Below are 17,626 nucleotides of genomic sequence, written 5' to 3' on the forward strand. Positions count from 1 at the left end.
AACATCTATCCACTGCAGCATGTTTCAGGCTAAATCTCTTCTGTACAGGGTAATATAGAATTTATTATTCCTAATGCTACTATCAAGTCAAGGGAAGACACTGTATTGTACATTTAAGGGGCTAAGTCCTCAGCTTGTATAAATCAGTGTGGCTCTAATGGATCTATGTCAATTTATACCAGTTGATGATCTGACCACAATTATTTAAGGGTCTGAAAATCTGGAAATTCCTTCTTTGTTTTTGTCCAAAGAACCATCATCAACCAGTATTAACCTTCTCCAGCTCATTAGATATTGATGAAACTGAGACTGTGTACTCTTCAATATTTCATTATCCTCTCATAATCATGTTAACAATACTTGGTGATAATCCCAATAATTGCCAGTGTGGAAGTCTGAATGGATTCACAAATAATAAACCTAGGAGCTTCTGAATGAGTTTAATTAGCACTTCATATTTTTCTCTAAAATTTCTCCTTTATCTCTAATTACTAGATCATTGTTGAGCACTGGCTGACTGTAAATATTTTAGAAATAGTGACAACATCTATTTCTTTTTCTGAATAATGCTTTTACAGTATAGCGTTACACTTATGCTAATATGCAATGTGGTGAATGTATCTTTTCGACACACTTTGTAGGACTTGGCTGACTTTTTGTTTGTTAGGATTGCTGACATAAGGTTATCTGTGTTGGTTTGCTTGATTAGTACAGCTTTGCAAGATGATTCCAAAGATGTAGTGTACTTAAATCTTTTAATTTTTTATCAGAATTTGATTTTCTAGAGCGTACAGTCAAGATTTAGATAAAAATAAAACCTATATTGGTTCCAATGTCGAGAAAACAGCCACTCTCACAACAAACCTAGGGGAAAATGATGATTTAAAAATGAAGAGATGTTGAACAATGGAGACCTAAATGACCCAGAGATGTACTAACCTGGACAAAAAGGCCCTGCAAAGAGCCTTGAAAACCCTCAAGAAGCATTCTAGTGAAAAGTCTTAGGACAGGAGTTCCAGAGATGTCCCTGAAGTGAGAGGCCCCTGCCATTCAACTAATTCAGATGGAACTTCAAGATGGAAAGTGGGGACAACCTGGCAAATTTCACTTGCCTTAGACAGACACAGTTGGAAAACCATTTCAAGTGCTTTGTGCCTTTTAGGACCTAATCCAAGCTTCCTTGAAGTCAACAGGAAAACTCCCATTCATTTTAATGGTACAGAATCAGACTCAAATTAATTTCCTCCAGTGAATGTGCCAACTGTGCTTAAACAAGTTGTGTCTTGGTTTTTCATAGAGATTAGCAAATAATATGTGGTGAAAAATTCATCAGATGAATTTCTGCTTACTGGATATCTGCAAGCAGACCATGATTTCACTTCATTCATTCATTATTTGTATATATTTTACAAGTGTTGTGTGAATTTTGTTAACTCTATGGATTGATCATGAACAGTGCTCTTGTAATAGTTAATTTCTATTCACTATTGAAGCTCCTTTGGTAAGAGCTGATTAGTCAGGTAGGTTACATGCTATTACTACTTTACCCTGATTGGATGAACTCACAACTTCTTTTATGAATAGCAGCACACATGAATCAAATTCTTGATTTCTGAGAATACTAGAATAGCATGTTAGCTACTTTGAAATGTACTTTCTGTGAAAACTTGTCATTAAAACTCAAGTGCATGAAGAGAATACTCATGGGACAAAAATTTGGCCAAAGCTAATTTGTTTAAAATTTGGCATTAATAGACACAGATTTTTCCACTCAGAACTAATTATTTTTATAGCCTTTTAAATTATTTATTAAATATCAAAGATGTATATGTTTTCACCATGAAAATGGAGGAAATTGTCTCTGGTTTTACTTTTATGGTAGTTGATTCTGCCCTACCTTTGGGGAAAATTGGGATTCTTATATTGGATAAGAACTCAGGAAAACATACTTTTCATAGGTGACATCTGCTGTAGGTTAGCCTGCAACTTTGTATGTTTATTTCACATGTCACAAAAAAGGTCTTATTTTAGATTGATGGCAGCTTAGATTGGTTACCATAAAGTGTGCCTAAAATTGCTTGACAATATCATTCTTGTACTATTATTTTATTAATCAAATTTCTTAAGATGAGACAGCACACTTGAAGTGGTGCAAGATATGGGGAATGGGTTCCTGTGCTAAGGAGAGTATACTGTAAATGTACAATGAACAACTGAGAAACCCTAAAAAAAGTTTATTTTTAGGCACTGATTACCAACTTTGAATCTGTTTTTATTCAGCAAAGCACTTAGGTACATGGTTAAATTTCAAATGTAATCAATAGAACTCAAGAATATGCTTAAAGTTAAGCATGGGTTTAAAGTACTTTGCTGAACTGGGGTCTGGGAGTGACTTCATTCTTCTTTCTATGCTACTCTTGATATTGCTTTTCTAAAATGAAAAGTATATGGAAATATACATATAAATGTATATAAATATACATATAAATACATGCATACAAATATATGGAAATATACATGGCAGATGGATACTAATTAGAGCACTAAAAAGCCCTGAAGGGAGGCTAGAAATCCTCCATCTGGTCCAATAACTGATAGCTAAAAGAGGATTTCACTAAATATGTAAAATTGTAACTTCTACAGAAAACAACCTTCCAAACTGGAGTTACCCTTTTACAACATATCAAAAATATACGTGCTGTGACAAAGTGATATTAATCAAAATGAAAGAAAAACTAATCTGGAACAGATGTTATTTCTGACATTTAAACGGATAGGTAAAAGGCCTGGAATGATGGATATCAAATGATACTGAATCATGGAACAAGCTCTCCAGAAAAGAGAAGATACTAAAAAAGAGGATATGGTTGCTGATCAACCATAGCACCTTCATATGTTCCTCCAAGTGTTTTTTCTTACTGTAAAGATATGGATGTCTGGGGGGTGGCAGTGTGGGGGAGGAAGTATATTAAAAGAACTTACTCAGAAACTTGGGCAACTTGCCCACTCCCTGATGACATCCATATATTATAATTAAGTTCGATGAACCATCTTCATGCTGAAGACCCCACATGTCAGAGCTGAGTGGGTAAATGTTAGGGTAAAGTCAATGTGAAAAGATCTAGCTCTTTGGCCCCAAGTGCTCATCTGGAGCAAGTTGGTCAGGTGCTGGGGAACCCCATGGTGGGAGGAATTCTCCACCCTACCTGAAATGGAGAAGAGCCTCCAAAGCTCTACATACCACCCACACAATGTGGGGGAGGAACAGAGGCTCTACTTCACAGCATAGCCTCTAGCCCGATCCCTTCTTTTCCCCAAAAGAGCCTTTGTGTGCCATTGGAGAGAGAGCCCCCTGCACAGAATCATTGACGTGTATCCTACCCCTCTGTGCAGCAGCAGTACCACTGTCTTGAGAGTGGGGTTCCTTGGAATCACTGGAAGGAAGAGGAGGAAAGTGATTTGGTCTTTCCATATCCATGAACATTCCATGAAGAATGAAGAAAAGGAGTACTTGTGGCACCTTAGAGACTAACCAATTTATTTGAGCATAAGCTCACGTAAGCTTATGCTCAAATAAATTGGTTAGTCTCTAAGGTGCCACAAGTACTCCTTTTCTTTTTGCGAATACAGACTAACATGGCTGCTACTCTGAATCCATGAAGAATGTTTACTTTAAAATGCTCATCTCAATTGGACAGCACCAAAAATGGGAAGATGAGTCCAATCTCTATACCTTTCCTGTGGTGTCACAACCATGCAGGATACTTTAGCCACATGCTTTTAGAACTTTGTGATTACATGTACAGATTACCAGCAAGGACAGATGAAAGTATCACTGAAGTGGAAGGAGGTCTGGGGATTCTAGGAACATACCAGTGAGGTTATAGTGCAGAAGGAGCCTGAACAAGTTTGAGTGAACTTTTGATAAACACCCACACCTTATCAGAGCCATATGGACCAGCCCTTTTGAACCTTTTGAAGATTGCCCATCACTATTTGTTATGTCATTTGTGTTTTCCCTGAAACTGCACCTGCCACAGCCTGAATTCCAAGTTCTGCTGTATGTGTGAGAGAAGCTGCTTTTCAAATACTTTGAAATAAATAATTACAATTGTAACATAGTCTGCAAGGACCTGATCTTCCTTCCAGTGAAATCACTGCAAAACCTTTCATTTCTTTCATTGGGAGCAGAAACAGGCACTAGAGGATATGGGATCTTAAATAATATTTGTAAGAGAGATTTTACAAAGCCTTTGCTTCAAAACATGCTTGCAGAACCTTTATCTTTTATGCTAATTTTCTACACCTCTTATTTAAGGTGGAAAATGGATTATAATCTAAAAGATTGGGGTTTTTTGCATGTATAGAATATTCATGGTACTCTCCTCTGTGGTATCAAAATGACTGATCAGGGCTGAACAAGGCAATACTCAGCATGGGATTGCATGGTACACTCCCTTTTCTTAAGTTCTACTGAATAAGTACGGTGTATTTTCTAAGATGTTTAAAATACTGGCAGAGCTGAGTGACTCCTTTGTTTCCAGTCTATTGGGTAAATAGTAAGTATTTTTTTAAAGAAAATGTATAACTATGTATTTGTCCAATGAACGAGAGTAGTTCCAATGATGCTGCTTTAGTCTCCTAGGTAAACAATACATGTGCTGTGATACTTTCTTTTTAGTCCTTGCCTTTCCTACTTCTATCCCCAAAGGGGAAGGATATGTTATAAAGTACAAAACAACAACAAAGTTTTAACAGTGTTGTATTCATCAGCTAACAACTTAATAGTTAAAGCTTCATCACAATTTTCTTCATTCATGCCACCTATTTTTCACAATAAAGTAGATGTACATTGTTGCCCAGTCTTAATTAATTTGGGTAACACTGGTGCCATATAAACTTAACATTAAATGTATTCTGTATTATTATTATTTTATTACAGGCATTTTCACTGTGTTAACTGCCGTTTTTCTCCATCAATATGGAAAATATTCACCTTTTTATAATCCTCGTCCTAAATCAAATCAAAGAATGTCACTGAAAATAGCAGTTTTCACATGTGACTGCTTGCCAGGTAAATAATTTTGATGTTTTAGTATTTGGTGGGGATTTGAAGACTGATAGAGGTACAAATGCCTGCATGCAAACTCATCTCTCCAGTTTTCGTTCTGTATGTGATTCAAAGCTAGAAGTTATTTTCTCTCTTGAATTTCTGTTCAGTTGCATATGGAATCTTGTGAGAACATTCGATTTTACCCAATTTTTTTCATCATTTTGAGCCAAATTCTCAGTGTAGCATCTTGAGAGATTTCAGTGCTGTGACTCTTAACTTGAACCTTACACCAGATTTAGCTTTGAAATCCAAATATTAGTGTATATTTTGTGTGAGACAACAACTGAGGCTTCAGCACTCAGTTAAAGCCTGAAGCTGTATTATCTGTATTGGACAGAAGCAGAAAAAGACTGTACCAGTTGTGGCCATTGGCTGGGGGATGCAGGTGTGTGTGGCAGGGGGAACCATTAGCCCATTAAGAAATTGTGTGGCACTAGGTTATGAATTACTAGCATGATCCTGCAAGGTGCTGGGCACTGAAGCCAAATGAAGCAGCAAAGCACGTAAGCACATGCTCGACTTGAAGCATATGAGTAGTTCGATGGGACAGTAAGCTTTGAGGGAAGGGCAGCATGTTTTCTTGAAAGTGGTTTTCTGTAACAGTGGACACAAAAAGTGGCTGGTGTGTTTGTTTGCTTGCTTGTTTGGTGGGTTGGTTCTTAATTTGTTAAAAGCAGGTTGTAGCAATGATGTCAATCTACAAAAAGTGAAACCCAAATAATATTTCGCCCTTTTTCCTTTCTGGGTGAGCATTTCATTAGAGATATTGGAAAGCAGCAACTAGTGGGCAGTTTCTCTGTTCCTGCTCCCTGACCTCCTGCCTTTTGTTGTAGTTGCTCATATTAAATGTAGGTATCAAACTCCTTTCTTTGGTTGGGTAAATGACAGGGAAACCATTGAGTGAAATTTAATTTAGTTAATTAAACAGGGCTAATAGCCCCTGTGCTGCACCTTTGTGTGGGTTGTTTTTTTTACATGTTCTCAGACTAGTCAGCTGTTCCTAGTGAGGCACACTGATTGATTGTTTTCTCACTTAGTCTGTCCAAAAAGCTCGGTGTCCAGTCTCTTTCCATGGAGTTATAAGTCAAATCCCTATTTTTTTCCTCTCCAACTATTCCTATTTAGATATTTCAAATGTGGCAGATTTGTCTTTCCTGTGGGTAGGTGTTTCCATCTTTGGAAACCTAAATTATGATAGGTGTTTTTGTTATATCTCTAACAATTATTGTGTTTATAATGTTCAGGTGTAAAAAGCACAGCTTAAAAACAAGAAGAAAAGGAGTACTTGTGGCACCTTAGAGACTAACCAATTTATTTGAGCATGAGCTTTCGTGAGCTCATGCTCACGAAAGCTCATGCTCAAATAAATTGGTTAGTCTCTACGGTGCCACAAGTACTCCTTTTCTTTTTGCAAATACAGACTAACACGGCTGTTACTCTGAAACTTAAAAATAAGGTGAATTTAACTGCAAAAGTAGTGAGAAAACGCAGGGCAATCTAGGAAAGGGCAGATCCCAAATATGAAGCTCCTTTATTTATTTGTGTGTAGCTTGTGATCAAAAATAGCTAAAGTTTTCACAATTCCACAAAGAGAGAATCATAAGAAAGGCCCTACCAAATCCACGGTCCCCATTCTGGTCAATTTCATGGCCATAGGATTTGAAAACTAGTCAATTATGCATTTTCAGATGTTTACATCTCAAATTTCAATGTGTTATAACTGTGGGGGTCCCGACTCAAAATGGGGGGAGGAAGGCTGCTGCAGAACTGTTGTAGGAGGGGTCACAGGATTGTCATCCTCACTTCTGTGCTGCCTTCACAGCTGGGCTCTGAAGGTAGCACCGCTGGACTTTACTGTGACAGAAGAGGTTCCCAAAGGTGGAGGTGGGTCTGATCTCCCCTGTGCTGCTGGGAACACCCCAGTCAGGGGCTCCTAGCTGCTAGTCCCAGCTGGACTGGAGAGGGACAGGACTTGCTCTTCCCCTGCATGGCTGCTCTTGGGGTGAAAATCAGACCCACCTCTGGGTACCTCCCATGGCTGTAGGAAGCTCTGGAACTGGGCAACAGCTCCAGAGCTTTCTGCAGCTGCAGGAGATTGCTGGAGCTGGAGGTGGGTCTGATCTCCTTGCTGCTGCGAGTCCCCCAGCCAGGGGCTCCTAGCTGCCAGTGCTGGCCAGGTTGGAGAGGGACAAGATTTCTTGGGGGGAGATCAGACCCACCTCCATTTCTGGCAACCTCCTGTGGCCACAAGAAGCTCTGGGGCTGCTGCCCAGTCCTGGAGCTTCCTGCAGCTGGGGTACATACCTGGAGGTGGGTTTGATTTTCAATCCCCCGCTCCACCCCGTGAGTGGTTGTGCAGGGGAGGAGTAAATCCCATCCCTCCCCAGCCCCAAGGGGACTAGCAGCTGGAGCCGGGGGCTCAGTAGGGGCCCCAGCCCTACCCTGCCTGCCCTTCCCCTCCCCTCCACTCCAATAGATAGAATTCGCAGGGGAGGTCTGATTTCACTGTCTGTGACACGTTTTTCATGGCCATGAATTTGATAGGGCCCTAAACATAGGGTTAGAAAGGGACCACAAGAGTCAACTAAGTCTACCACCCTGCCAAGATGCAGATTTTGTTGGGACTAAAGTGGATCAAAAGTGACTTTTAAATTCAGTCATTAGGGTCTTTTTATGTATTAAATCCAGAATTACAACCAGATTGGCTCTGACAAAATATTATGTTCAGTTATGCACTCTGAAAAATGCTGCTTAATTAACTACCCGTGGATCTATGATGTTGTGTAATGGTAGGGGAAACTGAATGATAGAAACTGATTTCAAAAGAACCCATATTCATGGACTGGAAATGGGTTCTTTAAAAGTGAAACCATCTTTATATATACACATATATTTATCGCTGGTAACAGATATTGTCTTGGTAGTAGGTACATCTGTTGACACAGATAAATTAAACAGATTTGAAGAAGACAGGAAATTACATCCATAGCCCATTTTTAATATGCTTGGAAAACATATATCCTCTTGATTTATTTGTATAAATGAACTAATCTGATCCCAGACTTCAGGCATTGTCATCGTCATCAGTCTTCTAAAATTAAAAACCAAACCAGGAAAGTTGCCTTCCCATTCACACTTCAGGCCAGGTGGGATATGAGCATTTCCCCCCCTAACTGTTTTTCAGTTTAAGCAAATATGTTTGCTACAGTACTTTTTCTTAAAGATTATTAACTCACTTGGCAATAGTTTCAAACTGGCAAGATTATGTTTTCCACATGATTGAATTCATTTGGGAAAGTGTATGTATGTATGTATAATAATATTTATATATGTATATTACCATTTCCTGCTCAAATAATTTTCCATAATCCTTTTTCAACTATTTTTTCCCATTTGGTTTTTGTAAACAACATGATTGGTTTGCCTGCCTAATCTCCAGTGTGCATTCTGATCTTTTCTTCAGGGAAAAATGCTTGTTACCTCCAGAAATTCATTTGTACAAACAAGACATCATCTGTTTGGTTGGAATAACATTTCATTTGACCTCTGACCCATTTCATTCCTGCTAAATCCCATTGTGGTCTGTAAACACATCTTTATGTAGTGATGGTATGAAATAAAGTTTTAGCTCTTCAGCTGCAGGCTCAGTTTGAGGCTATTCTGCCACTGGACAAGTTGGGGACAGTGCAGAGACATGCTGCCGTAGTGGCAGTTTCTAAAGGCAAGCTATAATGTCTCCAAGAGTTCTGGTGTGGTGTGGTTGCTGCTACCCCCTTTGAAAGGATGCAATATCCCCCTTTGCCTCTGTTGCCTGATACAGGCAGGAGGAGGGTCTTCTCCTTCTCTCACCAACCCCTTTGGGGAGTCTACAGCCAAGGGTAACACTAGGTTCAAAGACTCCATATGCTTAAGGGAATGCAGGGCTGTGAGTGGTACATACCCAGTGGCATCATAAGTAGGGGCTTAAGGCTCCTCGTGTCGTCTTCTCCTCTTGTCCACCCAAACAGGGAAACTCCCCCACTCCCAATTTCAAAATCTCTCCTCCTTAGAAGTAGGAATAAATTGAGGGCAGGGCGTTGTGTGAGAAAGGAGGGAACTGTACATGGGCATCAGAAATAGGTTATCCTACTATCCTTCTTTGGCAGGGTAACAAGCCTTGTAGATATGGGGGAAGCAGTAGATGTGATTTAGCTTGATTTTAGTAAGGCTTTTGATACTGTCTCACATTACCTTTTCATAAACAAACTAGGGAATTATAGCCCATATGAATGTACTATAAGGTGGGAGCTTGGGAAGCAGCAGCCAGTATGTCCCTGCGCCACTTCCTGCAGCTCCCATTGGCTAGGAATAACGAACTGCGGCCACTGGGAGCTGCGAGAGGCCGTGAAAATGTAAACAAACTGTCTCATGGCCCGCCGGCAGATTACCCTGATGGGTCGCAGGTTGCCCACCACTGTCATAGAGAGTACACTTAGTATCATCTGCAAGGTTTACAAATTTGGAGGGGTTGCAAGTGCTTTGGAGAACAAGAATAGAATTCAAAATGATCTTGGCAAACTGGAGGAATGGTTGGAAATAAATAGGATGAAATTCAATAGGGACAAATGCAAAGTACTCCACTTAGGAAGGAATAATCAATTGCACAGAAACAAAATGGGAAATGACTGCCTAGGGAGGAGTACTGCAGAAAAGGATCTTGTGGTTATTGTTGGCTCATATCTAGTTTGTGAACCACTATGTAATACTGTCGCAAAATACCTAACACCATTCTGGGATGTATTAGCAGGAGTGTTGTAAGCAAGACACAAGAAGTAATTTTTCCACTCTACTCAGCACTGCTAAGGCCTCAACTGGAGTATTGTGTCCAGAGCTGTGCACCACAATTTGGGAAAGATATGGACAAATTGGACTAAGTCCAAAGGAGAGAAACAAAAATGATTAAAGGTCTAGAAAACACGATTTAAGATTAAATATTGAAAAAATTGGGTTTGTTTAGTCTGAAGAGACTGAGGAGGGACATGATAACAGTGTCACAGTGTCTGAAGTGGCTCATCGCTGAGAGGACCAAACTCAGGTCACTGTCAGAAAACAGAGCAGAAACCCCAAACTAGTGGTATATTCTATAAATTAGACTTCACCAAGCCAGTAACAAATGTGTACTCCTGGATCACTATACTAGCCTTACTAGTCACACGGTCCCCTTAGGCTGTCTTAGGGAATCTTGCCATTCAGACTTTATGATGTTGGTCACTATACCAAATACCACATCACATTAGGTTACTTCCAACCCCAAAGGGTTGGTCACTTACCCAGGTCAAAAAGAAGAGGAGTACTTGTGGCACCTTAGAGACAAACAAATTTATTTGAGCATAAGCTTTTGTGAGCTACAGCTCACTTCATCGGATGCATTCAGTGGAAAATACAGTGGGGAGATTTCAGTGGATACTCTGGATCTCTTACCAAAGACAACTCTGGCAGCCAATTTCTCTAGTAAACTAACTAAAAGTTTATTAGTCAAGAAAATGAAATGAGACTTATTGAGAGATTAAAGCAGGTAAAATAGATTAACAGGTTAGTCCAAGTATGTGAGTCCAATATGATAGTACAGATGTAGTAATCTGCTAGCCTTTCATAAGTCTCTGGGGGTTACCTGGAATACCTCTAGGGATCTCTGTCCAATCACTTTAGTATTCCACCATGTCAGAATCCATCAGTCCAGAGATGCAAGATTATTCCCTTAAACCAGCATTTATAGACCCTGCTTACAAAAAACAATCTGAATAGTGCCATCACCCACATGGGTTTTGATGAGTAGCAGCCGCAGATTGACTCTGTGAATTTCCATTGTTGAACACAACAACCCTTGATTTGAAGTTAGCATTCTATTTCCTGGCATTCACAAATAATTTAGTTATAGTGATATCTGTAATGCAATTGCCTGCCATTATATTATAATAGGGATAGACAAGTGAAACAATACAAATATCATTCATTAGTATTCATTAGAAATTCTAACACCTGAATATGCACATACTTTGATCTAGGGTTATTTAATTACAGGAACGTGCTTACTGTAATGTGATCGCAAGCAACAGATTTATAGATAAATGAATACAATGCTATTTACATTCCCTTTGAACTAAACTAACACAAGTGAATTGGCCTATGGCTCTGATTTGAGCTGGCAACTTGCTAGACAGGATCACAAACATTCTCCAAGTATGTAAAAGGTTGATATAAAGAGGAAGGTGATAAATTGTTCTCCTTAACCACCACAGACAGGACAAGAAGCAATGGGTTTAAATTGCATCAAGGGAGATTTAGGTTAGACAATAGGAAAAACTAAGGGTAGTTAAGCACTGGAACAAATTACCTAGGGAGATTGTGGAATCTCTGTCACAAGAGGTTTTTAAGAACAGGTTAGACCAGTGGTTCCCAAACTTGTTCCGCCACTTGTGCAGGGAAAACCCCTGGCGGGCCGGGCCAGTTTGTTTACCTGCCGCGTCCGCAGGTTCGGCCGATCGCAGCTCCCAGTGGCCGCGGTTCACTGCTCCAGGCCAATAGGGGCTGCTGGAAGCGGTGCGGGCCGAGAAACGTACTGGCCGCTGCTTCTGGCAGTTCCCATTGGCCTGGATCAGTGAACCGCAGCCACTGGGAGCTGTGATCGGCAGAACCTGCGGATGCGACAGGTAAACAAACTGGCCCGGCCCTGCAGGGGCTTTCCCTGCACAAGCGGTGGAACAAGTTTGGGAACCACTGGGTTAGACAAACACCTATTATGGATGATCTAGGTAATACTTAGTCCTGCCTCCGTGCAGGAGATGGGACTGGATGACCTAACAATCCTACATTTCTATGATTCTAAGACCACTGAATATTTAATTTTGGAGCATGGCCCCAGAGCCCTTGACCAGGCCTCATTATGTCCCCTGAGAACTCTAGGATGGAAGGTTCTTGAGTGTTAAGAAAGCCTTGCCTAGTGTGGATATCTTCTGTTCTGCACTATAGCAATGGCATTTCTTACTGCAGGTTTTCTGATCCATGTGCTGTAGGAAGAGTAGGCCAAAATTTGTCCCAGAGTGCTCACTGTTATAATCTTCCTGTATCAATGTAAAACCATGTCATTGATAAAGAAGTCAAAAAAAAAAATAGGTGTTATTAATTAAATGACCATATGGACAATCAAGCAAAACCAGAAAGAGACATGTAAATACAATACAATTCTATGTTAGAGAGAGAGAACAATTACAACATATACTGCTTTAGATACAGTGAACCAGAGTCAGATCTCATTTTCAACAGGGAAAATCTAAATGAGCTCCACCAAAGTCAGAGTCACTGCAGATTTACCTTGATATAACTGTAGTGTGTGTCCATTTGTTAACATGTGAAGGAGTAAAGAAACTACACAAGGCGTTTCTTTTGCATTCTGCTGGGTGATCTGGATTTGGCTTCTCCATAGAAGAAAATTAAGGTTGGTCCCCCAAATGCTATAAATCCACTGTGATCTGCAGTACAATTTATGTACAGGCCTTGTGCTGCCACACCAGTTATAAGCCTAGACCTGCAAATTCATTTGGAATCCTGGTTGGGACCTCTTTGACCAATGTCTGACCCAGGGCTACCCTTCAATGAGGTTCTGAAGCAGGGAGTGTCAGTATGGTAATATGGTAATATGGTTTTCTTTACATGGGCAAATCTGCAGGGTTAGTGGATTAACATTAGGCATCCTCCACAGCCCTACCGCTAAACCATCAATCCCTGAACCCATGAAGAGCCTTCCACATGGCTTATGGGAATGCTGCCAAGGATACGACTGATTTTCCCCCCTCCACTTCTGTATAGGAAATGGTGAGATCAGCATATGGAAGGGGACCTTCCATTCATGCCTCAAAAGCATGATATCTCCCTAAGATAGAATCTGGCCTAATGGACCAAATTCTTCACTTCTGTAACTCTAGAACTCCTTGAATTTGACCTGATATAGGGAAACCCTCCAACCATATGAGTAAATGTGAATAGAATCCTTTTATATCAATACATTGGCTTTCCCTTTTGTTTATTTGATAATGAAGAAAGCCTCTTAAATGAGTAGCCCAGGAACCTGCTTGTAAATTGAATAAGTTATTGTGTGTTGAGAGTTCTACTCAACCAACTTATCTAACAGACCCTTATACAGTGAGGGCCAGGACAATAGTGTATTTGGACAATTTTAGGGCCAGTGTCAGTGATAAAAACTCTGTCTGGCTTTGGTGATGTGAAATTGTTCAGAAATCAATTTGTGGACCTTGTGCAAGCATCCACAAAACAGAAACTAGCAGAATTTTATTGTCTCAAGCTATTAATGTGAAGCTGTTCATTTCAGTGGATCATTGATGTGCATGCATGGGGTCATAATATTTCCACATTTTTGTAGGACAGTGAAGCTGTCAAGCAATGCTAGCAAGACAATCAGAGTTTAATAGGGGAAAGGATACATATTAAAAGAAGCTATATTTTAAAATTCTTTCTATTTGATTCTCGCAAAGCCAGTAATACAGCACTTCCTGGGCAGGTAGGAAAAACGTACTCTTTAATTTTATTTCCCCACTTTTATGGATGAGACCTGCCATAAATTGGAGTGAACAGAATGACATTGGACCAGCTGCCCAGGGAAAATTCAAAATGCTCACTTTCAACTTTGCTCATTTCAAGGATTTTTTTTTTGTTTGTTTTTGTTGTTTTGGTTTGTGTAATTCAACACACTGCAATATTACTCAGGTGCTCTGTATGTTCGTTTGGTTCAGAAACCTGTTATCGATCCAGAAAGCAGCTGACATATGGTATTTGAAATGAAAATGGCAAGTGGAAACTGAGCAGGCAGTGAGCTGTTTGCTGCATCTGCTTGTTTGTTGACTACTTAAATTAAATTTGTCTAGTTCTGCTCATCTCTATATACAATTGCATTTGTAATTCCCCTAAAAGATTAGAAACATTTTCACTTGCATCCCATATAAATTACAATAATACAGCATGCTGTCCTCCTAATAAAAGGAAAAAAGCAAACAGGCTGAGTTCAGATCTGTATCTTTTCCAGGATTCTATGATCTCACACTCAACTTGTCTCCACATGGAAGTTAATCTGGAATAATGTAGGATGTGAATTTAGAGCTAATCAGGAATAGCTGTTCTGCTCTATCTAGTGATGCTCTTATTCCAAAATAAGAAGATCCACACATGGAGCTAACCAGGAATAGATATTCCAGAATAACTCCCCATGTAGATAAAGCCCTAGTATACAAAAATTAGTTACATTTTATACTGTCTGGGTATTTGTGCCTTGCCCATCGTTATAGTAAATATAATTAATCAGCTTAGAAGATACTTTATGAAGTTTTTCAACTGAATTAATTATAATTAAATTAGCTGATGCAAGAAAAATGAGAGCAGGCCATATCTATGAAAGTGATGCAGTAGAGGAATACCTTTTAATGACACTGTAACAAACTAATGAATAAGGCCACTTTTCATGTGCCCAAGTAGTTTGAAAAGATTAATTGATTTGTTGGCTCCACCAGCTCTTAATTTTTTTAAAATGACTAAATGATTGTATAGCAATAGCACCAAATACTTCAGTAACATTCTAGTATGCTGCAGTGTTTAGAATCATATGGTAACATGAGGGAGATGTAATGTACAGTCACCTTCCAGTAAAAGAAAAATCTGCAGGGTACAGGTTTATATTCCAGTCTTTAGAAAACATATCTATTTGAATGTAGATTTTTTTCACATTAGCTCACAAATAGGGTGGAAAGTTATGTTAGTCATTCCAATATCAGAATGGCTTTTTATTCAGAGACGGTATAATTTACTGCAAAAGTTCACTGATTCCATAATCTAATGCGTTTGGCATGGCTGCATCCTTAAAAGCATTGAACAGTTAGAAAAATGAATTACCTGAAGCAGGACCTTTTGCATGTGCATGTTATTTCAGAATTCTCTTTTAAAAATGACCTGGGACTTACTACTAAGTTGCTGAAATTGCTTGAGATCATTTTGTTGGCTTCAGACTATTCGGTGTACATGTGGCATTGACATGGACAATGGGAAACAGTAAGAAAATAGGTGACGCGGCAGTGTCACATTGACCTTTTTAGATATGAAGAGCCTGCCTTCTCATTTTCAAGTGTACTTTCAGATTTCAGTCTTCTCTGCAGAATCTGTAAAGATTAATGACCTTAGACGTGATGCTTTCTGACTCTATTCAGTGCCAGGCATCTCTTTGTCAGCTGGGGTCATCTCCCTAGTGTAAGACACAGGAAGGTGGTTTTCCACAAGGCAATACATTTGGTTTGATGGGACCCCATCAATATTTCCTATGCAGATTGCCAGTATATGTAATTTGATTTCCACTTCAATTATAGGTACTTAGTGACTGTAACCTTTGGTATGATAGAAGATCATTGGGATTGAAAAGGACTGTGGATATGACCCTTGTGCTTCACTTTTAACAGAGACTGAATAACAAACTGTAAACTAATGGAATGTAAAGAATACAGTGGGCCAGAATAAATTTCCCTACCCATCTGGGTACATGCAGTAACCAAACTGACCCACCTAGAATCGAAGATGTGCAAGTTGGGTTTTTCATATGTAGAGCAATTTTTCCACAAAACAAGACTGGGTCTGCTGACCATCCAGTATGCTGTAGCACTGTCATTGCTTGAAGGGGGGAAAAATCTGAGCTGTTTAGAGGATGAGCCATACGGTGGAGAGTAAGATAAAATCAAATACACATTTCCTAAGGGCTTTATCTAGCAATGGGCTAAACACCTCCTGTAAGGCACTAAGCAAACTTGATTCTCATTGAAGTCAGTGTGGAATTGAGGGTGCCCAGAAACTTGCAGCATCACATCCTAAGTGATCCGTGGAAGCAGAGGAGGAAGACAGACTATTACATACTTGTTGCTCTTTGTTTATGAGAAACTTATTTCCAGTGAACTATATATGTGAGCTAGATCCCCAGCTGGTGTAAATCAGCCTACTCCCTGAAGCTAGTGGAGATACAGCAGTTACATCAGTTGAAGATCTGGCCTTGTTATTGCTCTTCATATCGTTTTCAGCATTCCTGTTATTAAATAATAAAATAAATAATTAATAAATAAATAATAAATTAAGAAATAATAAATAAATAAATAAATAAGAAAATAATTAAAGGCCATTCTAAGAGAAGTGCCTGGAGCAACTGCTCAAGCAAATTTTCAAGATTGATCTCTAGCTGACTGTTCAGTACTTCAGAAACCCAAGAGCTGGTTTTCAGCAGGAGTTGTAGATGATCATCATTTCTGAAAACAGGTCTTACCGGAGGGCTGTATAAATTAGGACATCTAAAAATTGAAAATGTGGCTATAGTTTAGGCACAATCCTTTGTTGCTCTATTGTGTTAACAGCTTTGTCTGATACAACATGTTTTAATTAGGCTGCAGTCTATCTAGGAAAGGAGGAGGCAAACAGGACTTTTTGGAAGAACGACTGTGGATCCTATGCTTGGAGGAAGGGACGTGACTATGGCATGTGTGTCTGTGGCTGGTGTCTGTCTGTGAAGGTTATGTGGTTGGTGTATTACTGTTTATGGCAAGGGCCATGTGGCGGAGCTCTCTGGTCTGATCAGACCTTCGATCAGGCCCTGTATGTGTTCTCTCTGGCCATGTGACCCCCTCCCTGTTACCAACTGGGCTGGTGCCAACTCAGGTAGGCTGGCTATGTAAGCAGCTGAAAAGCGAATTTGGGAGCAGGTGAACAAAAGACAGCAAACAGGGGAGTTTTTACAGGAAGTTTGGGGAAGGGAGTGTTTTGTTTTTTCTCTCTCTGACAATTGGAGGCCAGGGACCTTTATGGATTGGGTGAGGGTCAGGCAGGAAAGGATTCTATGAATTGTGGAAATGGGACTGAGTCACTCTGAAATTTGTGATCCGATATATGGCCCTTGCCCCCATACACACTGTACCATACCATCTGACCATGGCACAGCAGAGGCATGTACATACCCACACCCCTCATGCATGCTAGCTTTTTCACTGTGCTCCTTCATGCATGGGCTTTAGCGGTTCAGATGTGGACAATAGAGGGGTTATGGCACAATAACACACGTAGGCATGTACAGTCACTAGGGTAGACATAGCTTCAAAGAGATGCTGTAGTTCAAACAGGAATTAATTCCGGGAAGTTCTATGGCAAGTCATCCAGGACAGTGGCTCTCAACCTTTCCAGACTACTGTACCCCTTTCAGGAGTCTGATTTGTCTTGTGTACCTGCAAGTTTCACCTCATTTAAAAACTGCTTGCTTACAAAATCAGACATAAAAATACAAAAGTGTCACAGCACACTATTACTGGAAATTTGCTTACTATCTCATTTTTACCCTATAATTATAAAATAAATCAGCTGGAATATAAATATTGTACTTACATTTCAGTGTATAGTATATAGAGAAGTATAAACAAGTCATTTTTTGCATGAAATTTTAGTTTGACT

Source organism: Natator depressus, chromosome 5 (genome assembly GCF_965152275.1).
Source record: "Natator depressus isolate rNatDep1 chromosome 5, rNatDep2.hap1, whole genome shotgun sequence".
NCBI lineage: Eukaryota > Metazoa > Chordata > Testudines > Cheloniidae > Natator > Natator depressus.